We start from the raw sequence: 26497 nt of genomic DNA on the forward strand, positions 1-26497 counted from the left end.
TTTCAGCTATCATGGGTTTTGTTGCCATTTTGACAGCAGAAGCATAAGGCACCAATACAGGTTACCATACCGTCACTGCAAGAGTACAAAGTTCCATTTCAGACATATATCAATCATACAATAATATATACAAAATTAAAACCACACTCCTTCCCATCTAGAAGCCTTTCTAGACTTTCTACCTATCATATGATTACATTTCCATTTTATCGATCAATAGTGAGCTATGGCCCGTGCCCTCTCCTCTCAACACTGTAGATGTTGCATCAGAAAACTCAGTCCTGCTTCTTGGTCTCTCAATTTTTTTTTAAACAATTCTCACTAAACTCTGTGTACTTTGGAATGTCATGTCAAACTCTTATTTGGACACATAAATAAGAATATCAGAGAAAGATCAGTGTCATACAAGTGACTTCCATTCTATTTCAATTTCAAAAGGCATTTTCACAGAAGCCCTCAACCCTCAAGTTTTGCACTTACGTTTAAGAAAAGTTATGCTGTTTCTCTTCTTCTGCTTTTCTTCATTGATTTTAATTGTAGAGTTTCAAAACAAAGAAAGAAAGTGTAAGTTAAAAAAAATTAAATTTTAAAAATATTAAATTTTTAAAAATACAAAAGAGCAATTCTGAATGGATTAATAGAGATATGTGATAATTAATTTAATATTATAGGCATGCATGTGATTTATGCCATTTAAACTTTATGTGCATTGTATATAAAAATATTCCTTGGAAGAAAATCTGAAACTAATCTTTTTTTTTTTTTTTTTTAACGAATGCAGACAAGTTATTTCTGGGCTGTACTGATAGAGGATTGTACTGATTGTGTAGGACACTGGGGGAATAAGGTATCTGGTGCAAGGTTTTCAAATTCATTATAGTCCAGCTGCTAATCTTCTACTAAAGAGGTATTTCATTCTTCCTATGCATCTCTAGACTGATTCTTCTGTTTTGGTACTACAAGGAGTACAGCATTAGATTATTCTAACATTACGGAGAGCAATTTCAAGTGACCTGCCTTTCAACTGGTACTTCATTTCACACCTTGGTAGAATTGGGCTGGTAGGTTCTTTGAATTTTCTGAAGCTATGGAACCCACCGGGATCAGCTGCAAGACTAGACGCATCAAGAGTGGTCAGAGCTTTTAGTGCGAGTGATAACCCAACGGAAGTAAACATCTACTGATTTCCAGAGTATATAGTGCCTAGGGACAGTACAGAGTGTCTGCAAATACACTGAATTTCAAATGGTCTCCAGATTGTGCTGGTATACCACTCTGAGTGAAGAGTATTGATTCTGACCTTTCCAAGGTGATAGTAATGTTTTGGAGATCTGTCTTATAACAAATGAGAATAAAGCCAATGCTTGGATGACTCCATCAGAGAGCTGGTTAGGATGCTGCCCTCAAGAAACCGAGAGATCAGTTCCCTGAACTGTCCTGTCTGAAGTCTCAGCAATATTTGAATGGACTGAGCACTCTTGTTTTAGCAACAAGTTCTAGAATTTGAGTCTGCAGAGTCTCTAGCTACTTAACCACAGGAGAGGATTTTAGTGGGATTCAAAAAAACTATCCCTTCGTTGGTCTTGTGCTTGGAGAGTGTGCATAATAAAGGCTGTGGGGCACTCTCACTGAAGTGAACAGGACCCTATAAATTCCATACAAAGCAGTTGCCTAACTGAGGGCTTAAAAAATGTGAAAAGGTGAATGCTGTCATTTATTTTTTTATTTCATTAAGTCAACCAACCCATATATTGATTTAAAAACAATAAAAAAAATCACATTGGGAAAAAGAAAAAAGAGGGAAAATGTTAGTTTCAAAAGCATTGCTTTTCTGCCAATTCCTTATTTTAAGTATTAAGTGAAAACAAATGAACCCGAAAGGCCAGCATTTCCTCACTAGAAATCCCTTCCCGTTTCAATTACTCAGTTCCTCAGTTCTCGCCATATTTTCTTTTCTCTAGTTCTCAGAATTTTTTTCTCACCACAAACAAGGTCTTAATTGTAAAAACAGACTTTCACACAGGAAAACTGCATCGTTATACTAAAAGTAATCATAATTATCCAACAACTTTTTCAGATATACTTTCAGATATATATTGTGAAAGAGAAACCTCAAAAGGGGCAAGAACAAGCCCAGTTCCTCCCATTTTCTGGTCACCTTTGAAAGCTTCCTCCATACAGATGGCTAGATGCCCTTAACATATTGCATCTGTTACCTTTGATATACTTAGCACAGACTCCTGTGGAGACATTTTCTTAATTGTGAGTCAGAGAAGCTCTTGGATTCCCCACTGTCTCTTTTACTTTATCTAATGTGACAGGCTCATTTGTCCTAAATACTTCACTTTGCAACCCTCAGAGTGATCCTCTAGCAGCATCCTATAACATGTGTCACTCTTTCCCTACTAATATCCAATTAGGCAGTCATCCATCTTTCACTGTTACCTTCTTTAATCAGAAAGTCATATGCAGAGATGGAAAAGATCTACTTTACCCATCTCCCTGTCAATGCAGATTTATTCCCTAGAGAATATTTTCTAGTGTTATGTTTATTTAACTTAGATTGTTACAGATTTTCAAAATAAAGTTAGAGCCAACTAATACGAACAGCTTGGATTACACCATTTGGGAGTTATACGATCAGTAACCAATGCCAAGAGAATCAATAGACAGGAAACGACATTTAAAATGTGAGCAGGGAAATAAATGTGCCTGTTGCTCTACAACCAAATACAATTTATAGGACTAAATATTAGTTAAATAGACTCTAGCGTAACTCTTAGTAGTTCTTTAGAAAAATTGGATCTATATGCTCTTGGCAACCAAGTGGGAGGCAAAACAGAGATGGTCATCACGGGCCAGACGTTTTACATTATCTATAAATTTGCACCACTAAATATTTGACTTTTTTTTTTAAAAAAAAAAGAGTCAATGACAGTGTGAAATAGCTGAACTTTTCAACAAAAGAGCCCAACCTTGTCCAGGGAAAGTACATAGGCCCAACCCAGACCTGCTCAGTGCTCAGAAGCCTGTTCAGTGCTCAGGCAGCTAGTGAAGACTCCCCGTAATGCCAATTAGTGCCAGCTACAGTAGTAGTTATTGTGATGTAGTCACTTGCCCACAAGGATTCGGGGTGAGACCACCAAACATACATCATGTAAGTCACTGAGCAGTTGTCAGATGACAACAACATTAGGTCATCATTGGCTCACAGCAACAGCTCTTCATGCTCTCCTGATGCCACTGGGCCTGTCTTCCTGTGCTATTCCTGCTCTGCCTTCTCTCATCTTGTGTGCACAAAGCATGTATCACTCCAGACAAGCAAACACAAGAGGGAGAAGAAGCAGCAGGAAACCAGGTCAAATCATCTCATAACAGGGGACACCAACAGTCTTGTCAGTACCATCTCTAGTGGTATAAAGGAGGTCACAGCTCATCAGAAGTGAGAATAATTGCTGTTCAGAGGAATGAAAAAGAGTAATGGGAGAAACTAATAAACAAATAGAGGGTGATGTCACAGACAGGTCTTCAGCTTTCTAAGTACCGTGACACAAAGATGTGACTACACCGAAACACAAGCATTCGCTGGATGACCTCTAGACATGGCATAGGTGGATTTAGTATTAAGTTGGACTGTAAATTAACATGCAAGCTGATGGCATTTCCACTTAGCCTTGCCTATAGAAATAAAAGCCCTAATTAAATAATAAAAATTGATATACTACAAGTTTAATTAAAAAATCATAGTCACTCCAACAATTCCTACTTAGCTTTTTTATAGAAGTAATGAAATAAATATGACAAAAACCGCTTAAAGAGAAACACCATTTTCTGCTGATGAATATCAGCAGCTTCACACACTGCCTTCACTTATAATAAGGTCAAGTTGCAACAAACTGATGAAAAAGACTTTGTGTGAAAGGGAATAGGCAAAGCCAACAACCGATGTGTAAGGAATAGTCATTCTCATAACCCTCAATCTCAGTGAGCACATCTACACTAGTAAGTTAAATAACTCAAGGGAATGCTCCCAAGCACTGGGATACTGTTGACTAAATTGTTAGCACTGACACTGATACGGTTTTATTGCAGGCCAATGATCCTCCCTCTTGATCAGTTTTCAGGCAAAGCTCAGGCATTATTAGGGACTCAAAACAGGTAGGCATCCTCTTTGGGGGACCAGGAGAGCAGGTTAGTGTGGATATGGGCTGCTCCTTTCAAGTTGGCTTCAGAGAACAGTCCCAGACATATTTAATTTGCTGTCACAGATTTAGCATCTGGAAGCACAATTCACCCCAGAAAAGGAGAAAGGAACTGAAAGTCCCTACTCTTTGTTTTCTTTGTGTCTGCATTAAGAAGTAATATGGTTAGCAGATATACTGCCATACAGGTACTAGTATAGCAGTTTTCCCATGCAGACTGACCTCATAGTAGTCAGACCTTCCCTGTGTGAAGAGAAGATGCACTGTGTGGAGGACAGACATCACTGTTCCTACCCCACTGGTTTGCTTGCTGCCACTGGGGGCCATTTTTGATGTGAACTGCAAGATACCGCTGTGACTTCCAAGAGATTATGAGAATTCGAGGGTGAATTCTTGTTTCAGTCAATAACTCAGTCTTTCTTCACCCTGTCTTCAGGGCTAGCTTCTCCCTCCCTATCAGATTTGAGGCTGCTGACATGGTTTGTATCTGGTGAAAAGATAGCACATTTAGTTGCCAGGAACTTGAATACCATGATAGCAGAGAAAAATGAGAGTGTTAGGATGACAGACAGTAAATAGAAAATGATGGGTGCTGAGGGCATTCACTGACCATCTGTATATGGCAGAATGGTCATTCTGGGCTGAGGAAGTAACAATTAAATCTGAATTATGATGCAAAGCTGGGATGACTTACTGACTTCAGACATGGAAGGCCACATTTTTGGTATTGCATGATAAGCTTGCCACATCCCTATAGCAGTGCCACACTTAAATCAGAACTACTTTGAAGCGGAAGAACTCAGAGCGTTTTATCTGTGGGGTCCATAAAAGTAAGAGTTATCCTGGTTAATTTTTAAGCTGGACATGCTATTTCCTCTCTCATGTAAAGCCACTAACTGGGTTCTGCAAAACAGTACCCTTTTAATCCTCTTCTGAATAGGAGAATTATTTAGCAGGCTGCCCATATTCTAATATTGTTACTTAGTCCTCAGATTTTCCTTTGCCTCTTAGTACCTTCATTGTCAAGGAAGTCTCACAGAAATTAATGTAGATGGTCAAAACGCAGTGATGGTGTCTGCAGTGTAAGGAATGCAAACAGGATGGGAGTACAGTTACAATGCCACCAGTGAATATCAGCATCCTCCGAGCTACCCTTGCCCACAAAGCTGTAAAAGAGGCTCTAGAACTGCAATATGACAAAGCCTGCAATCCTGGAGCAGACAGCCTGCTTTCAAAAATGCAATTTGGTAGGCTGAAGGCATTCAGGACATGCACTGCAAGAAGGCTCGATCTCAGCAGTTCAAGCATCCCTGTTGTTATTGCTGAAGTTTGTGATCGCCTGTGAAAAAAGAGGGGAAGAAATACATTAGAAGTGAATGAGACACAGAAGGCATGCCTGTTAATTTTGAGCAGTTAGCTACAAAGGCAGTTACAAAATCATATCATGTTCATTGAGGACAGCCTTAAGAGTATGTTGAGTGTCCTGTTTTGTGGGGCTTTGGCTTTGATTTTAAGTGACAGATAAGATATCGTATGACTTCATGAAACAAATGTCCTTCTGGGAAGAATGAATAAGTATTCTGTGAAGCAAAGCAAAATATTGACTTCTGAAAAGTTAATATATAGGACATTGCAAAACAAGCCACAAAAAACCCCCATTTAAATTGGTATGTTCCAATAGCTCCTGCTGACTGCCACATCTGTAAGTATTATACCTGTGACTTTTTTTTTTCCCTCTGAGGATGAATGGAAGAGCTTTCTTGTTATGTTACACCTGAAACTAAGTTGGGGATAGCAAAAGAGCTGTGCACTGTTATTCGTATTTAGTATTGGCTTCTGGGATACAAATCTTTGCAACTTTTTTTCTACGTGATCTTTTTTGCCATCTGCTTTTTCTGGCACAGGAGCAACATGCTGTCTTGAAGCAATTTCTTATGTTTCTTTTGGTCCCTTTCATTCATTCCCTCCCATGTATCAAGGGTCACAGGCTCATAACACTTTTAGGCGTTTGATAGACACCTCTCTCCTTCTTCTTTTCTTCTTCTTCTGACATAAAATTGGTCTTTTATTCATTGTTGAGAGGATGCCTCTTACAGATATCCCAAATGAGGCCAATGGTGAAAATAGGTTAAGAAAGATATTTTTAGAGATTTATCAAATACAAGAAAAATTGGTGAGAAAATTTCTTAAAATTTTCTGTAAAAATCTTCCCAGAAATAATTAACTGAAACAAGTATCATGGTGGCTTTTCTAATAACAATTTAGAGTCAACAGGATGAGTGCACGGGTAATTTTCTCATCTTCAGATGATAATGGGAGTTTGTGGTGTATCCCAAGTATTAAGTGTAAAGTAAATAGAATATAAATAAGAATGAATATTGCCAAGACTCTTCTGGTAAAGACTGATCTTAACTGATGTGTCTTTCATGAAGATGTTAAAGGCTCAGAGAAAGCTGCCAACTGACATTGCTAAAGACTTAGAAATGCTACTCTCTGAGCTGACTGGAGAGGATCACAGAAAGCTGTCCTACCAATCTGCAGAAAAAGGGCAGCCTACAGAGAGCACATCCACATGGATGTGAACGGTCCAGGGCAGTCTCTGCTCACATTCCCAGACAGCCAGGCATACTCCACTTCTGTGTCAGATGCTGTATTCCCAGGATTGAGGGGCTCTTTTCTCAACACCTACTACCTCTAATTGAGATTAATGCAGATATACACCAGGGCAGGTTTCCATCCGCCCCACTCAGAACAGAGGTCTGTCTGTGCACATCCCAAGTAGATGTGTCCCCAGGAAGCATGGCTTAAACTGCTTGAATATATTTTCAAGGTTATGCTGGGAAACAAAAGGATTCCTGTGCCAAGAAAAATCCAAAGCTCTGCAAACAGGGAAAGATGGCCAGGCTGGTCTCATTTTGTGAGCCAATTCAAAGCTTCACCCTCTGACCCAGCAGCAAACTAGCTCTCTGTCCACCTCAGAATTCAGACACAGCATGCAAATAATTTGTTTTGGAGTCTACGGCTGGAAAGCTAGGGCACTTTGGTTTGGATATTTACATTGTAGGTTTACTTTACAATATTATTCATAAAAACCCCGCAGTCAAATAACTAGTTACTGGATAGGTTGCAAGGATAATTTTAAATTGTCCATGTATTTTATTTGAATGCTTGGACATGATTTTCAGTAATGTATTGGTTTATGTTGCTAGAAATGCTAACTGCTTGCACTGCCAAAAGCATGCATTTGGGAATAATTGGGGGTTGCTAATAATATTATCTTCCTTTTTTTCTTCTTTTTTGTTTTTGATTGCCCATGCAAGTTGTACTTGTAAATTGGCAAAATCCAAAGGCGCTTTTATTTGCTCCCTGCTGTCAAGCACTGGGAAGGAGAAGGAGGGAAGATACAGTCATGCAAATAATGACTTTATTTTGGGAACCATTATGCTTTAATCTAATACCTTACATGACTTATTCCTTTATCCAGACCTATTTTATCTGAATTTGAATAGCACCTGGGATGTGCAGTTATCTTTGATCCTCATCCAACACTGATCTGTGGTCTAGGTACATTTCAGACCCTCTTTGCCTCAGGCCATGCAAGATGGCCATTGTCACAAGGTTCTCATGCACATCCTAGCACAGATGGCACACAATCCTTCACAACACCAACAAATATGAGGCAATCTCAGATTGGTTTCCTTTGCAGCCTGCTCCACGTTCTGTCATTTTCCAAGTCCTGAACTTTTTTTTCAGTACCCCAAGCTGCTTATACTCCCAAAGATTAAAACGCACTTGCCTGTTCCTTTTCTCCTCTGGCTGAAGTGCATAGTTCATAGCCTCAACAGAAATAAAGGTGGAGCCACAGTCACGCATGCAAAAATGAACTCATGAGTTATCTTCTAATCACACGAAAGATAAGGGTGAAGGCAGTGAGATGGGACAAGAGAGGAGCTCTTTACTCATAACAATTCCCTTCTTAAAAAAGTTTAAAACTTTTTCTAAAATAATTGCTATTATTGGTGAAAAACCAAAGGACTACTGGTAATGTCACATGCTGTGTAACTCTACATAAACTCAGTAGCTATAGGTACTGGGATGGGCTATAAAACACACATAAAATATTCCTCTGTGCCCAGGAATAGCTGGACTGTTGACAGAATTCACCTTTCTTTTAAGCAACGTTTCCCCATTACAGGTCTCACCCCACCCCTCTATGTTTAAGTCTGCTCCAGTTCTTTCAGATACTGCTGCTCCCATGTTCTTACGGTTTCCATGCTGAGTTATCTGTCAGCAAGCGTAAGGGCAACCTGCAGCTAACAAGAAATCGCTGGAGCAGGAAGGGTGTTTTGTTTATCCACAGGCCCATAATGGCTTTTAGCCATCACTAACACTGTGGGGTTTGGAGAGCTGGTTCAGTCTGGCAATGGCTTTCATGAACATATCTCAAAGCTGGGTATGAAAGCAAATGAGATGGCAAAATTTAGTGGTAGATCAGGTTGTAAGCAGTCAACCAGTCAGATTTTGACAGGAGTTGAACGCTCAGATGATTAGGCTTCTTCTGCAAGAGAGCAAACTATTTTCGGAAACAAATGCTCCAAAGTCAGAAAAATTTAACCAGGAGTAAGTAACTTGATGAGGTGTCTCCCACTGTTCCAGCAGATGATACAGAACTCATCCCTACTCTTTAAATGGGCCACTGTCATAATGATATCTACAGTAACAAAGAAAAGATTTGACTAGTGTTAAACTATGTTTTAAAAGAGAAACAGAAAAATAGATGAAAACTAGGAATTAAGGCAGAATTGTTTAAAAAATGCAATTTATGGTTTGGGGACTGAGGAAGGGTTTCTGGGTATTTGAGCTTTGCACTAGTATAAGCAGGTACGTACCTCTGTGTACCTGAATTGCTGGCAATAGGCTGGTTGATACGCTCATAAACACTTATATTTATACCTTACTTTGATTTTATAGCTATCAGAGTTTTATGTGTCTATTTGTGTTATGTTAGTGACCAGTACTCCTTCAGGGCATATAACCTATCCTACAGGGTTTTCTTCATAATAGATCAATAAAAGAAATCTTATAGATTTTATGGTAATGATGTAATTCCAATATTAGATGGTTTAGTGAAGATGTTCTAAAAGAAAGAAATAGCTCAACAAGTTTATCTACACAGTAGAACCATTATCTCTGGACTCACAGTGGCATTTTTTAAACCTTGTGAGGGAATTCATCTCACAGACTATTAGCAGTGTTTGCCCTATAGCCATACTGCTACCTTTCTGTAGGTTGCATGCTTGTTTAGTCATTTCCCCTGGAGTGTCACAAAACTGTAGTAAACATTTTACAGACATAGAAACTTAGAGATTTCTGTTCTGCTGAATTTATCAGATGCTGTTTCATGCACATCTAGCATCTCCGGGGAGTCAGAAAGATGCAAAAGGAGGAGAAGGTTTTCCAGGACAAATCTAGTCGTATTACCCCTCACCTATCTATCAACAACATAACTAGTCAAAAATGAGGGAGCTTCTTCTAACAGGTGACCTGTGGACTGTATGCACAAAAAATATGAGAGCTTTCTTTTTGATGAGTATACTGAAAGTTAAATCCCTTCTTTCTATATTTTGTGGTGTTGCTCTTTGAATGAGTAATTTCCATCTCCCCTTCTCTTGTCCACTCCCTGGCCTTGCAAGCAATTGTGGCTCCACTGAAATAGACGCAGCTCTGCTTGGTAAGTGGGAAGATCTGTATAGACCTTATTGCAGGTCTGAGGCCTACATGCTTTGTCTGCTATAGCAGAATAAAAGAAGAGGATGTAGTTGTGCAAGAAATACACTGGCATGAGACTCTGAACATAGGGATTCATCTCCCGTCTTTTGGTTGGAACATGCAAAAGGCTTCTGCAGTCATTTTGCAATGCAGCAACAAGCTCATTCCCTCAATTCTCAGGACAAAAATGGAATCATCAGCTCCTTTATAACTGTCTCTTTTATTCATCTTATTTTGGGGGTAATAACATATCTGGGTCAGCAAGGATGGGATTCTACTTTTGAGCTAGTTATCTTAGCCCTTTTTAGCCAGGAGGAAGAAACAGACCTTCTAGCAAGCAATTCATCTTATCTTAAACGAGATACCTAAACTGGGTTATACCACTAGTCCCCAAAAGCACCCATTTTTCTATATTACTATTAAGGTAATCTGAGGTGACTAACATGAAAGTAGACAACTGTACAGTATATATCTGTGTTTGATCACATTAATCCCAGTCCCTCTGTATTTTTCTGTGGCTATGGTGAAGGAACTAGAAAATAGACCTCAAAACTTGATACCAGTTTGTTCCCAAATACAAACAGAAATTTATGAAACAGGAGTAAACAATCTCTCCTGAGCATTTCAAATGTCTGACTATAGCTTCTAGTCTTGATAACAACAAAGTTGTATGGAGTCTTGGGCTTTTGTTCCGTCAATATTATCTCCCATGAGGTCTACACACTCTTCTGCTTCTACAGAAATCACAGGATCACAGCATAATTCAGGTCTCTAGTCAAACGTCCTGCTCAAAACAAGGTCAACTATGAAGTTAGACCATGTTGCTGAATCATGAATCACAGAGACCAAGATTCTTTAATCGAATGCCCACATCCTTCTTCCCACTTCATAGAAAATTGTCCACTATCTTAAAAACAGATAGTTACATGTCTGGAGTTCACTATCTTCATTTTATGAGTCTTAAAAAATGTGAGATCAAGTTTTTCTTCTACAGTCTTGAAAAACAGATATATTTATTTTTTTTCAATTTAAATCTCCTTGGAGTCATAGGATTCCAATACCTGAGATTTTCAGAGAAACCCCTTACAGTGTGAGAGTCCGGTAACAGCACTGGAAATGCTACTTCATTAAGTATACCACTTCTGCCAATTTCAGTTATGTCTGACCAAGTAGATCCATTTCAAGAAAATGAGTTTTAATTGGTTAAGTTTTTCCTCAGGCATTTTTATGTATCTTATATGTGCTTCATACTCAGGTGTATTTATTCTCTCACAAAAGCTCTGGTGACACAGCCAGCACTATTAACCACACATATAAAACTATAATGGAAAAATGCTAAGTAATTTATCCACAGGTATGGATAGGAAAAATACTCTGAGCAAATCCTCAGTGCATTTCCATTAACAATCTCAACTGAAACTCCAGTCCTTCCTCTGTGCTCACAGTTTGGACCTCTCTGAAAGGCATAAACAGGAGCCAACATGGACATGTATACACCCCTGTGGGAGGACTCCACCTCATCTCTTTAGGGCCTGATTGTTCCCAAGGGTTGCTGCCAATTGGATAGTGCTGTGGCACTGGTCACTAAAGGCTATAAAGGACAAAGACATCATACCTGACTTCAAGTTCCTGAGTCACAAACCACAGTATGGCAGAGGTAATCTGATGGCAGATATCACTGTGTGCTTCCCTTTTTTGAAGTCTTCCCCTATTAGCTGCCAAGAGATGGGAGTCTGGGCCAAGCTGACCTTTGATCTGAGCTGATATCACTTTTCTGCCTCTCACTGCCTGCAAACCCTTCAGATACATCCTAAAATTCTTCCTTCTGCACCATCTTTTTTTGGAAGCCTGGCTTCACAGTGCACGGGGAAAGGGATCTACTAAATTCTCCTCCCAGTTTTGCATGGCTGCTGCATGTCCAGTTCCCAGTGACCCAAAATGGGAGACAATGTGTGGCAAAAAATTCCCTCCAGGAATTCAGGTGTTTAACATCAGTATAACACTTTGTCTTAAAACAAAAGACTCCTTAACCTGAATGTTACAGATCATCCACCTCACAGCTTCCCTTCACAGAGGGATTATAGTTTAATGGCTATGAGATCATTGTACGTAGTGGCAGTGTTTTTAAGAAAATCCTGTCATCTACTGCTCCATCTAATAAAGACAGGAGATTCTGCAACTCTTCACATCAAAAGATACAGCCTGATGTTTCTTATGAGTCATGAGTCAATGAATTATGTAGCTTGCTTTCTCTTAAGCATGTAATTTGATCTCCAAGCATGAGCAACAGTTTTTGTATTTCAATCAGTAAACAATAGCTCTTTAAAAACATTCCAACTGATGTTTATTTGTACAACCTGTCCTTCAGCAGAGCCTTAGTTTGATGAAGTAAAAGATGTAACTCTAATAGCAAAGTGTCTAAAAACTGACAAAACATTACATTTGATCATGTGTGATGAGTGCACTAAGGAAGTATGTAGTTTGGAAAACTGATACAGCCTCTCATTGAAATGACTGTGTCTTAAACATTGCTTCTTCCTGAACTAACCAGTTGCTATCACTTCAGTGAGAATTTTGTTTTTTAAATTACAGGGATCCAATTTCCAGCAAAAAACAGAGTCTGAATGAAAGAAAAATAAAACATTTTTGTTCAGTCTTAAGAGTGGTTACTGTGGATACCTCTTTCCCTTGGGAAGAATGCATCTACTTCATTAGAGATGTCAAACATGGAATTGATATCAGTGCTGAGACCTTGACTGGTGGGCAGGCTGGGTGGGCACTTTTAGAGTAAGCAAAAATGTTCTTTATTGATTAGAACAACTTCGTTGCCATTAAGCAGGGTACAAAATAAAACAAAATATAACCTGGAAGATCAAACTGTAACTGAAAACTTGACTGCAGTTGTATAACCTTAAAGGTAACAACTGTAGTGCTGGACAGCTTTGGACATCCATTTTTCAGACAAGAAAAAACAAGAGGTTCCCACTCACCCTTCCAGTGGACTAATACTGTCCATTATACAACACTCGAGAATATCATTATAACACACATATTTAAATACACAATGGAAATGTCTTATAATTTGTGAGGTAAGAAATTTTTTGAGATATCTTCACAGAGCTGCATATGACTTTGCAGAATTCATCCAAACCAAAGGAACATGCTATTGCAGTTTAGCATTTTAGACACTCTCTGAAGGAAACAGCACCTAAGGATTGCACTGGTCAGCAAGGTATCTCAAAGCAAACTATTTCAAAGCACCATGTCCTTCTGCAGATTTAGCTCCTTAAGTATAAATCATTGCAAATCCCTGGCTTTTGATAAAGGTTAAGAAAAAGAAGTGTCCCCATCTCCATCTTCCATAATGAGAAAATACATTCTTGCCAACACCGCTCTTTTTTCTCCCAGTTCATGTTCGTTTCCTTTTACTGACTAAAACTGGAAGGAGTGTGCCTGGTTTTGTGCAAATATGACAGGAATGCTTATTTTGGTAGGTTTTTTAATTTTATCTCCTGGCTTACGGCTTTGTATATTATTATGATAGCTATTCCCAGTGACAGAACAGTGGTAGACTTAGTACATCTATATCTTGCTCTGGATGTCCACAGTACAGTCCATTACCAACACTCTTATGGATCATAGCTGCTTTAATGCCACAGTCTTACAGACAAATCACCACTATGACCATAGACCTTATGGATACAGCTGTGCAATTTTGACAAGTCCCTATATCACCAATTAGATTCTGATACACAGTCACAAATATTTCATCCCCTAAAAACTCCCTTTATAGTCAATTGGACAACCCGTGAAAAAAAAAGATACCCAGACTCCATATTTATTTGTCAGCTACCTGTTCATTTTGGTTTCATGTTCTGGCCCATCTTTATGTTTGTTCTGATCTCCAATACTGATCTCTTTTGGTTTTCATGTGACCTTTCTCCCACAGTCATGATACCTCGATAAAATAATAATGTTTTCTCATTGATTACTAAGGATGAATTTTCAGGGCTTTTTAATTCCTTGGGTCAGGCTATGCTTTGAGACCTGTATGGTGCAAGATACCCTTAAGCCAGCCACAGGACTCAGAGGCAAATTTCTTCTGTCAGCGGAGGAAGACAGAGCAATGTTTGCACAGTCTGTAGCAAAAAGGGTCCTAATCTGCCTCAGACCTTTAACAATTCTTTAAAAAAAAAATAATAATTAAGTAGAGAAAGTTTACAATAGACAGAGACTAGTCAAGTGGATGTGGATGTAGCTCAAATACACAGTAACTCCATAAATAAGTAATTGAGGAAGAAGAGATACATTGCCTTTCATCTCTAAATTGCTGTTTCAAATCCTGACCCAGTGTCTAAAATGTTAATTTGAGCCTATGACATCTATTCTGCAACCAATGTGAAGTGAATTCCTGGTCCCTGGCCAGTTTCTAATGGACAGGTGGCAACTACCCAAGAAAAGACGACAACCACAATTGGCACCCCAGTGGGAAGTCATAGCAGTGGGACAAAGACTGAACTGGTCGAAAGAAAAAGTGATCTTCTCACCCCCTCCAGACAGTTCAGCTAAAGCAGGCCTGAAACAAATGGGCAAAGCACTGTGGGAGAAGATTGTATTATGATTGTCCTGCCATCCTTTTTCTTCGTGAATAAAAAACGAGACTTGTTTTTCCAAGGCTGTCAATCTCACACCTTTCACAATTTGAGAAATAAAGAAAGAAATGTTGCTCTGTCCCCCCTTACCAGGTCTCCCTGCTGTGACAGTGAGTGTTGCCAGTCACACACTTGAGCTCTAGATCAAAACCAGGTGGCACAGCAAACTGTATTTAAACTTTGACCCTCAGTTCCACTCTGTTGCACAGCTTTTGCTTGGAAAAAGAAAAAAAGAAAAAAAGAAAAGGTTTTGCTAGCAACAAATGCTTTTCACTTGCCAAAGAACTCATTAAATAGATATCCTACCCCAACCTCAAATATTTTTGTAGTGTGACCTCCTCCCAGAGCACCAATTGTAAAAGGAATTTGATAATGAATTTGTCTTCCAGATTCCAATATTGCATTTCCTTTTCTCTTTCCTTTTAGAACAACAACAGAAAAAAAAATCATAAAGAACAAGCAAAAAGAAATTGATAAATCTGTCTAGCTACTATGAGGAAACAAAATGACTGCTGTGCAATGTCACAGCTAGTGATGCCTCAGATTCAACTGAAATAGCATTGAAAAATAGCCAAACAGGAACCTTTCATGTCTGACTTCATAGGTCACCCACCCCATGCTATGTGTTCTTTCTGTGAATCTCTCAGCTAAGTACTTCCAGCTAAAGTAGTTCAAATACACAGAATGACAAAAATCAACAAAGAACAAGACACAATGAGCAGTCTAGAAATACCACTTAGCTAGTGCATTGTAACAGCCATCGCTGGATTAGTAGCAACATGGCAAACAACTCACTGCAATTTGAGAGTTTGCCTTACGATCAGAGTACGTTTCAGATTTATCATACTAGTTTCAAATGTGCTATCAAAGTGCAGTTGATATTCATTTGAGTTAAGAAAATCCCCAGACTGCCCAATTCCAGCAAAATGCTACTTTGAAGTAGCTTAATAGCTACTAGAGGCCATGAATAAGCACAAGACATTGGAAAATATAATCAATGAAAGGAACTGTCTCAAGAATTTATTCTAAAATGTAGAAAACAGAGGCATAGAAACTGGAAAAGCTGACTATTTTCCTCTACTAAAATAACAGCAACTGCTCAAATGGACACCATTTTCTCATATTTCCATTAAAAAACCCCATATATACTAAGAGTATCTATCACACCTAGAATTACTGCTAGTGAAATGGAGTAAGGAAGAATATTTTACTGCATTCTGCATGTGTGTTTGCATGCTCGTATACAGTTGTACCTCTAAAACTGCAAAAGCTACACAACAGGAATAATCAACCATACAAAAGTTTTGCAATAGTTGGGACTTTTAAGGTGTTCTGCATTAACTGGGGATTTTATTTTTTTAAAAGCACATGACAACAGAAAAGCATTTCAAGTTGACTGAGAGATTCAGAAAAAAACAAAGGCTCTGATTCCATGTTGTTTTTGCGCTGTTTAATCAGTTACATTATTGGTAGACTTGTAATATTTTGTATTTACCTGACTTCTGTCATCTTTCTGGTTTAAGAAGAAACGACAGTAAAATGACAGCCTATAACTTTACAACAAGGATCAAACAGATATGCTGGTATAAGAAGTCCCCAGGCTGGATTCTTGTTTACACTGCAAATCCAAATAATTCCATGACTTCAGGGAACTTACTTATCCATGACAATAGTGTAAAAACTATGAGAATCTAGGCCACCAATTCTATTTGTTACAGTTGAAAGGCTGACCCAAGCACATGGGTTTTAAAAAATGGTATCACTTCAGTGAAGCAGTGAAGAGCTCAGAACAATTCCTTCAGATCAGTGGCTTTATTGGTTTTTTTATACTTACTTGTATTGCACCTGGTCATGTCTTTCTCCTATTACCTTTGCTCACAGAAGTTAGTCGATGCTGGTTTACCTTGGTCTGTTTTACCTACTTGCTTTTCCATGTTCAGTTATATGCCACTCAGTCTCTGGCTCGTTTGTACACGACTAGTACTAGATTCTTAGGTAACAACATGTCTTAATAATTTTTTGCTCAGTAGTGTATATAGAACTCAATCATTCGCTGTTTTACTTCTCCCTAGTTACATTTTAATTTTTTAGCCTGGTTTTGTAAGGAAATAAGGCTTGCTTGATCATCCTTGTCTGTCTGTCGACCCTCTTCTAATAACTTCGCAGTCGTTTGGATCTGAAAGAGAGGTTGGAATCTGAAAGATAAGTTATTATGAGAACTGTGAGGAAAAGTCAGAAATCAGGTGGAGCAAAGTCCAGAATTATTGTCCCCGCCGAAGGACAGACCCGCATAGCAGCAGGGAGCAGGCTGGCCTGGGAGCACACCTGCAGCACCAAGTTACCCACCACAAATACTATCGCTTGCTCAGGGAAGGGTACCACATGGAAAAGAAGAGTAATCGTGAAGTTGGCAGTCTGTATTTAAAAGAATCAGGGCACAAATCCATAGGAAACCAGGTTTCATTAGTTTCTCTCTTCAAGAACTACATGTTTTAAGTTTCAAATCTTTAGAAACATACATTGCCCAGAACCATACCATTCCGTTCCACTTGAGAAATCAAAACCCTGTTCTCCCTGCTTTTATGAGCAATCTTCTCTTTACAACACAAGCACTCCAAATGCACTCCTGTACAGTTTCTGTAAATAACCTAATCATAAAAGAACTTTTCTTTATTAAAAAGTTAGTATTTCAGGTTTTTCTTGTTCATGCTGTTGGCCTATTTTACAAACACAGCTCAAGCAATCCTACTTTTCAGTTTCCACATCAATTCTGATTTGCAACCAAGAACATTATTTTTCAAAAGGGAGGATCAGATATTCTGAGACATTCCAGGATGTATTTCTAAGTCCCTATCTCCAAAGAGCTGAGTGAAGTTGAGCTCCATTACGAAGTATTTGTATTACAAAGAGAAAGATATCAGGCCTTCCTTTTATTGAGACATCTCTAGAGTTCTTTTTTTTTCCTTTTAAGTGTCTGGTGATACACAGGAAGACACAGCACTGGTTGTGTGCCACAGCTCCAGGTATGAGGCTCTTTGCTTCCTCTCACAGCTGTTGCTTGCTTTTAAAAATTTTCAAGTGGTTTTCCAGTCCTTCTCAGCCCTGAGCCTTGGAGACTCGAATAAACCCCAGATAGCAATTGATTATCTTGGGTGAGGCTACTGATTTGTGGTTAAACAGTCCCCTAAAAACCTCTTTCTTCTCTTCTTGTTGACTTTATTCCTGTTGATGTTGTCCCTATACTTGGCCCATATAACTTTCTAGACGAAGAATTAAAATTCACATATCTCAGCCACTTTAAGTTAATGTAACGATCAAGAAGCTGACGTCAGTATCATAATATTCCTGATCGCACAATGTAACTGTGGCAGGTGGGTAATGCCATTTTTGAGACTCTCTGAACTTTTTAATACAACACTAGTGAAAGACCTGCCCATTCACTAGAGAACAGCTAATAACTCACTAGTTTGGAAATCAAGCCAGGACTGGAAAGACTCTGTTCCCCGTGTCTACAAGTGTTTCTACATCACCTGCATCAGGATTACCCTGACCAGCAAAGGTGCCTCATCAAGAGGATTCCTCATAAGCTCTCTTTGAAAGAACACACATGATCTAGCAACCCCCAAACTATGAATCTCTGGCTTGGATTCCAATCTGTGGGAATAAGTTTGTATTACTCCCTGAATGACTCACCGGCCCAGAGGAAAGTGGTCTGCACGATCACTTTAAAGTAGCATTTGGAACACTGCTTATTTCCATAAGCATTTATCTGTTTTATTATTTATGTAAACTAGTGCTTTTGACAAATGAGTAAATTTGACACATGCTTGCAGCAAAAAAAATAACAAATCAACCTTTAAATTGTCTCATTTAGGAAAGTATTTATATTCTGGGAAATGTTCCTTATTTTTCCTTAGTAGAGACTTCCCATCATATCTTTTAGCAGTTTTGTCATTAATATGCTCACTAATATATTAATGGAAGTCTATTGTTCACTGTGTTTCATCTTTTCATATTAATTCCGTATTGTATCATTTGTATTCACTTTGGTGAACACTCCTTTTGATCTGCATCTTATCACATTAATGATTTTGCTACAAACAACATTGTATTATGAGACTTCAATATTCTGTTAGCATATTTAAATGCTAATAATCCAAAGTTGATCAAGCCACATGGCAAAAAGAAGGTCAATAAATGAGCAGTCATAATACAGTGTTGGCAAAGCTATTAGAAAAGTATGGAACTCATTAATGACCATCATATCAGATACTTTTAAAGATGAATAATGATATGAGAATCTAGAAGTAGATAGTTAATTAACTATTAGTGCATAATTTGTAACTAAATATATTTCCAACAACAAATTATTAAATAGATAGGGAAACTGACACCGCTTTTTTGGCCTCATATTGCTTATTTTCATCTATGTCTTTCACCATCTCTGTTCTTTTTATTCAGAGTGGGCCTGTATTAGTTTTGCTCTCTGAGGATATGTTGTCCATATTTTTCAGGCTGTTCCTCACATTCAGACATTTCCTTCTTCCACATCTTTTCATTTCAAATAGACTCAATTCTGTGGGTGTCTGCGGTAAATGTGCAAAATCCAGAAAGCTGAGGTGAATTTGAAGCTAAGCAAAAAGAGCTTTCTTTCACGCCTACTGTATGCAGTACTGGAATAGTTATTTTTAGAAATGAGATTATACTGGTCACTTTATAATATCTCCATGATAATCTACCTGTTTTTTTAATGTAGTATCAGATAAATGCAAGCCGAAGAGATTGTGCTTCAGCTGGGGACTTTTTAAATGTGGGCAGCTAAGGATTCTGTAAGTCTGCTTTATCCTGAGGCTGAGCTTTTTAAATTCTACTTTATTTTATTTCTTTAAATGCAGTCTCTATGCAGATTTTGAGGTAAAGTTTTTGTAGAGAAGTGAACAGTACAGCATTAATGGTTGTTCAAATTACACAGCACACAAACATGCTCTGGAGTTTTGGTAAGTAAATAATTGGAGAAACAGAAATAATGTTTTTTCTTAAGACAGTTAAAAGGGAGCTACAACCTTTCCAAGATCTGAACATGAATAAATGTTTCTGTTGGGAAAACAAAGTGAGTTTTTTGGTTGTTAGATTCACATCTGCTCAGTTCAGAATTGTCTTCTCAAAGAGATGGGGCAGTGTTAGTGATAAAGCAAACACAGGGTGAGCCTTTCAACTTTAAAGCTGCTCTTGCTAATGTCATAGGCCAGAATTTTAAGAAGTTAGAGCTACTCTGATTAATGGCTGCTCAAGCCTCAGGCTAGCTGATGTTGGACTGCCCCGTACAAAACCTTTACCAGTTTTTTCTGGGTCTCATTTTAAATGCCTCTTGCACTCACAAGGCAATTTGGGTTTGTTCTAAGGTAAGAGTGTTTGCAGCCAAGCTTCTGAAACTGAAAGCTATTTTATGCAGCTTGACCTTTCCATCTGCATGCAGCCCTTCTGACTCCAGTAGCAACCGCCTCTGGTGTCAGAGGCTGCCTACATGCAGCAGCTTGTGAGATCAGAACCATCTTCATGCAGGATATCCAAAAGTACATAAAAAGCACAAAAAATCCACAGATGTGAAATCACCACTGGGTAGATGGATCCTCAGAAACAGAGGCGCTATCTGCTCTGGTGTGTACTTACCTGTAGGTCCAACTAAGGTTTCAACCTTGGAACTTGGCACTGACTATAAATGGTCACAGAAGTATTTCTTCTGCAAGGGAAGAAATGACCTTTGCTCAAAAAAAAACTTTCCTGGAAGCGTTTCTGAACACGTTCAAAATGCTGGAGAATTTTCCATACTCTGTGATACAAGTGAAAACTTAACTATTCTTCCTCAGCCTGTTCCTGAACTAATGCTCTTGGTCCATCAGAATATCATAGATGATTACAGCTAATTCACAAGTAGAAGCTAATCTTTCACTTCACAACCACGATCTCTATTCAAGTCAACAGACTCGAAATACAATGGTACTGGAAGACAGTATTTTGAAGTTCCATAACTTCACCCTTGTCACCTTTATATCTACATCCATCCAAAGGTTCCTGCTTCTCTGTCCATCAGATACAAGGTTCCCAACTTCACTGTCAAGCGCATTCATCGTCAGCCTCCATCTGTCTTTCATCTCTCATTTGATCTCAGGAGGTCAACTTAACATCTGTCTGCCCTACGATAGTATGTAATTATTGTATTTTCCAACAAGTATATTTGTATTTTTTTTGGTCCTAGCCCACCCTCTTTGGAAAGAACTTCCTCATCATCCATGAACCATCTCACCAGTCTTTAAGCTGTTGCTTAACATACTTCTGCCACACATCTCTGAAACAAACAAACAAGCACCCTTTGGCAGCAGGTATGCAGAGGCTGTACTTAAACTCCTGACTGCTAGGGTGGCTGATTTTGTCTCACCAGATATGTCCAGAAAGGTGATTTGAGCCTGTGTAAACATATTTAAGTTTGGTTTAAACTGCCTTTAGACATATCATTGACTCCTTGGACACCCGTTGCCTCTGTATCCTGGTTTAATCCTTTCTCATCCTTATTAGATGTGCTTGAGGAACGCAGACTGCTTTTGGCTTTGCAGTTGTATAGCAGGTCCCACACACGGGGGACACAGTGGGGTCCTCATTCCTGACATGTTTCTAGATAGAGTTATCATTTAAATGACCAAAAAAAAAAAACCAAGCCCACCCCAGAAAACCCAAAACTTAATAAACCTATCCTAAAATCTTCCCTGAGGTATCAGCAATCCAAATCAATCCAGCCCATTGAGATTGATGAGTTGTTGCATACAAGCAGGACCTGCCAGGCTACTCTGCTAGTATCACCCCAGCAAAAAGTCCTGCAGATGTAATGTCCTGTTAGTAAAATGAATACGTAATCTAACCTTGGAGCAATGTTGTAACCCACTACTGTTGAGCATTGAGCATGGCTTCTTTTTTTTTTTTTTTAGTTTCCATGGAAGAATGACGCCCAAAAATGTTCTAATAATTATCCTGAGTTGTCCCAGTTCTTCTCAGCAGTGTTGGGAAATAAATTACTTCTAATAACATGACAAACCACAGTAGGACATGCAAACACAACTTTGCATTCTGCTTTCCAGTAAATATTATGGAGAGCCTAGAGGCTAAATCATCAGCACTTTTTCTTTTCTTTCTTTGCCTTACCTTTTTGTCAAATGTCATAATGCTTTTACTGCTGGGAATAAATGTACAAACATGCAAGAAAATGAAATCAAGGATTAAAATTTCACTCAGGCCATTCCCAAATATATTTTATTTTGACAACTCACTTCCTTTATTCCTATTGCTTATTCAGTCACCTCAGTTCTCATTTTAGTGTGAATGCATTTTCAGTTTAGCGGGATACTAAATGTTTCTGCTTGCATGTTTTTTGTGCCTTTCCAAAGATTTAACTGAACTCCCATTTTCGGTACCGCACACTTGCCAGGTTCCCTGCATAGCACAAACGTTTTAAAACTGTCCAATCAGGCTTACTTTTAACTTGTATCCAATTACTACTGTTGGACCTGGCCTTGCTTTTGTCCTTATTCACTCTTCAAAGTTACTAATTTCAGAGCATTTAAAATTCATACAATTAACTTGTTGAACGAACTTAGATGCTTGGTTATTATTAGGCTTTTCTTTTTTTTCTTCAGCAAACCCATGCAAGTAGTCCAGCCCCATCTATTTGTATAATCTATTGAGCTGGGTGATCTATTTATGACATAATGGAAAACCAGGCGAGAATGATGGGAGCTGTGTGCTTGGCAGTAGCTGTTGCAATCAATATTCCAGTCACAAACAAGCTGTCAAAAATTAAGGATGCACAGTACTGTATTATTTTATCATGGGCTGGGTTATTTTCAAAGGAATCTGGGGGACTTACAGGCCCAGATCTCATTAAATTCTAATGGGAACTGGGAGTCAAACTCTATTGAGCTGCCTTCAAAAAAATCACAGCAGCGGTGAATAATTTTAGGAGGTCACCCAACCAAAATAAATTCTATCATGATCTCTACACACAGTTAAACAATTCCTTGAGCTTAATTCTTCTTTTTTAAAGGATAAAGAAAAACAAAATAAATTGTATTTATATTTTTGTAGGATTTCAAATTATGTTTTCCTAGCAATAGCCTGGCTTTTTTTTTCCTTTTAGAGGCAAAATATTTTTCATGTCATACTTTGTCTTCACTATGCCTTAATCTCATGAGAAAGTGATGAAAAATGATACAGGCCCCAGCACTTGGGGGTGGGGGGAGAAGATGTGCAGTACATGTTCTGACACTTTCATGTTCCACAGGTGATCCTGGTAAAACGAAGGAGTGTGATCAAATTTAGTGTTAGATTAAACAGCAAGGATCAATAGTTCTCCAGCATTAATAAACTTTTATCTCATCATATCACCCAACAAGTTTTTCTTCAATAATATATTCATATATTTAATTTTGTGCAAATTTTTACCAGAGCCCTGACTACATGCTGGGCTTCTGTAGAATTTCAATGGTGAAATAAGGAAACCAGGAGCAGCAAATTGTCATGAAATGGAGCATTTCCCCTGCCATTGCAGCTGTCCCATGAGTGATTGTCATCAAAGTGGCCTGCCATCCTCCCTCTGGATCGGTGTTAATGTATTTACTCACAAAGGCAGGAGTACTTCTTCCCAGCTTCTTCCTCGTACCTTATGACTCTACAGGAAAATATTACACCAATTTGAATCTTCACTGTTGCCAAAAGGTCACTTTTACCATGACCGTGGGCAAATTTATCAGCTACTTACATGGCCGGGGGAAGTCTGTCTTTCTGGATCAGATTTTTTTTATAACATAGGCAAACAGCTCATTCAGCCTAACCTGAAGGATGCTGTTCTAGTCTCATCCTTGCAAATATAAAATTCAGAAAATCCATGGGAAGGGACTGCAAATCCAAGTCCACTGATTAATTCAGTGATGCTGTTCTTGCTGAAACCATGTGTCACTCGAGTTGATCTGCCTTGTATTGCCATACAGCCCTTTTGGGGAAAACTGTGTTTGCAGGTCCACAGTCCTGCATCCTCCTTCATGCAATGTCATAAAATGGTCACATTTGTAAAATAAGTGACTTGCCCATGGACTAGACTATGCAGCTGGGAATTTCTCCTGTCATTTGTTTTATCTGACATCAAGGTATGTAAAACTGAAAAAAAAGAAATCAATGAGAAGCTGAGGACCTTAATTACCAGCAAGCGTTGATTAATAACAGACTCTATTTCCTCTCTCTTTTCCCCTTCTCCAAACATTCAATGGTGGTACCAGATACAGTAATTAGAAAACTCAGTGCAAGTGAGGCAATTTTCTTTTACAATGAAACCTTTGCTTTTACTGCTCCATGAAAGCAAGACAAGGTCTATTAAAATGACATTAAAAGATGAGCTGCCGGACTGAATTAGAAAATAGGTTTTAGGCAATCCAGAGAAGAAAGTAGGGAATAAAATATGTCTAAAATGTTGATATGATGAATAAGGAGACAGAAAAATTGAATGAGCAGCTTTTTAGTCAAACTAAGTTTTCCTCTTCTCCTTCCAATTTTCCACTGGTTCAAAAGTTTTCAGAAAACATATGAATATATTTATAGACATATAGCTATGCATGTATGCATACATGCACAGACACACACATGCAGATGTCCTCAGCTGATGTGAAACAGCCTTTTTTCTAATATCTTTTTCCTGTGATAACATAATGGCTACTGTTTAGTTAAAAACTTGCATATAATCCTTCACTCAGAAACCAGATTTCTCAGAAAATGTTTTTACATGATGTTAATACAGCCCGCAGTTCCAAGAAAATATATCTGGTATCCCCGGTGTGACTGCTCTATTGTCCTGTTAGATTTCACTTTTATTATCAATAATTGTTCCACAATTTTCTTAATTTTATCACAAGGTATTTGTTTTCTTATAAGTAAACGTTTGTGAAGCTTATGATCTCATTACAATCAATACCAATAACTCGAGGCAATAAAGGCAAGTGAGTTGCAGAAAAAAATGCACCAAAAAAAAATGTATTTTTAACCACTTAAAATATTTCTTTTTTCTTTTTTTCCTCTCCACTCAGAACATTTTTAAAGGCTACTGAAGGTACTGTTTTTCACACAGTCTTTGAAACTCCAGAGTACCTTCCATCAGCACCTACAAGGAGAGTCATACATTTTCAATCTGTTGAAAATAATTGTGTGGAAAAACCCATTCTGTTGCTTCTAGACACAATCCAATCAGTGTAATGGTTTTTGAGAAAGCAGGAACTATATTCACATTTCATTCATGTAAAGAATGAGGTAATAGAAGACTTTCATGGTAGATGAGCACCCTGCAGGTACTGCAGTTTGCTGCAGCATACATAAGGCCTTGTTGGGTTCATTGCATAAAGAAAAATCTCTCTTAAATTGTACTTTTCCCTCAGGCTTCAAATACAGGGGTTTTTTAAATGGATTGAAGCAGGAACTGAAGGGCTTCTGCACCCCAGTACGACTTGTACTTTTGAATGGCAGCTCTGATGTTCTGGGAGAACTTGCCATAATTTTGTCTTTCTTTAATGAGGTAAAATTGACCCAAACAGCAGATACCAGGGCCCTCACCATCAAACTTAGACCATTATTTCCCAATCAGACAACGAAAAGCCCTAAAACAAAAACAACCAAGGAAATGAACGTCTTGTTTCTTTTTGGTATTCTCTGTGCCTGCTACCTTTGTGTGGTTTTCAGTTTTAATTGAAATTCAGTAACAGCAGAGTTCAAACGTGGAGTGGATGTCAGCCAGTGTACTGCAGCAGCAGCACTGCCGGAGAGGTGCGGTTGTTTGACAGAGAAGAATGTTCCTTTGCTTTTTATAGCACACTGTTATCAGTTTCCTTTTTATTGTAGTGGGAAAGATAGCCGCCACTTCAAAGACTGTGCCCATGACAATCCCTCCTCAGCTGCTCGTACCTCTCCAAATCACATTCCTGCTGAGCTGAGACTGCTCACCTTCACTCAGCACACAGACACAACTCATTTGAGAAAGCATGCATTAGCAAAGACATAACATTAAATTAAAAACTGGGGGAAAAGTGTAGAACTGTAGACTTTCAAACATGTTGGAGAAGTGAGTTTTGAACAGTGGTGACTAGAATTTGCTCTAACTTGACTTGTTTGACCTTACATGTGTTAACCGATTGATTTTAGTTCAAGAGATGCTAATGCTTAACTGATATATAATCTGTATACATATATAAATGAGCAATAGAAAAAGTATGCAGGAGAAAACGAATTCTTGAGGAAAAGCCTTACGTGGTTCAATATTACTAAGAAGTATGAAAGACTTCTTTGCAAGGTTTATTAGCTTTTACATGCACTTCTTGTACTTCGTTTTAAACTGTCTAGTCTCATATTTTGGATCAGTTCTAAACAGCACTCAAGACAGATTATGGATATAGATATGTTGTATCTGTAAAGCACTTTTATTACAGAAATAAAGATTTGTATTATTTATTTGCTTTGTTAATATAATGTTGTCACTGGCAGAGTTTATACTAGTCTTCATCAAACCATTCTAGAAAAATAAAATTTGTGGTACAACTGCGTCTGTAATATAGGATTTGTAAGTCTAGGATTGGCAGTCAGCAATCATACCTTTTCACATACCTGTGTGGTCCAGGTTAACACATATTGCAATTTCATGTGGCCCAAGTGAGTTCACTTGGAGCCTTCTCATGAAGAGGAATATTCCTGCATGATTTAGCACAGCTCGCAAGTTCACTCACCCCTCCTCAAACCTAAAAGACACTGAAAGAAACCAGAGAAATATTTATATTGTATGTAACTCTCATATGT

This window comes from Gavia stellata, chromosome 2 (genome assembly GCF_030936135.1).
Source record: "Gavia stellata isolate bGavSte3 chromosome 2, bGavSte3.hap2, whole genome shotgun sequence".
In the NCBI taxonomy this organism is placed as follows: Eukaryota; Metazoa; Chordata; class Aves; order Gaviiformes; family Gaviidae; genus Gavia; species Gavia stellata.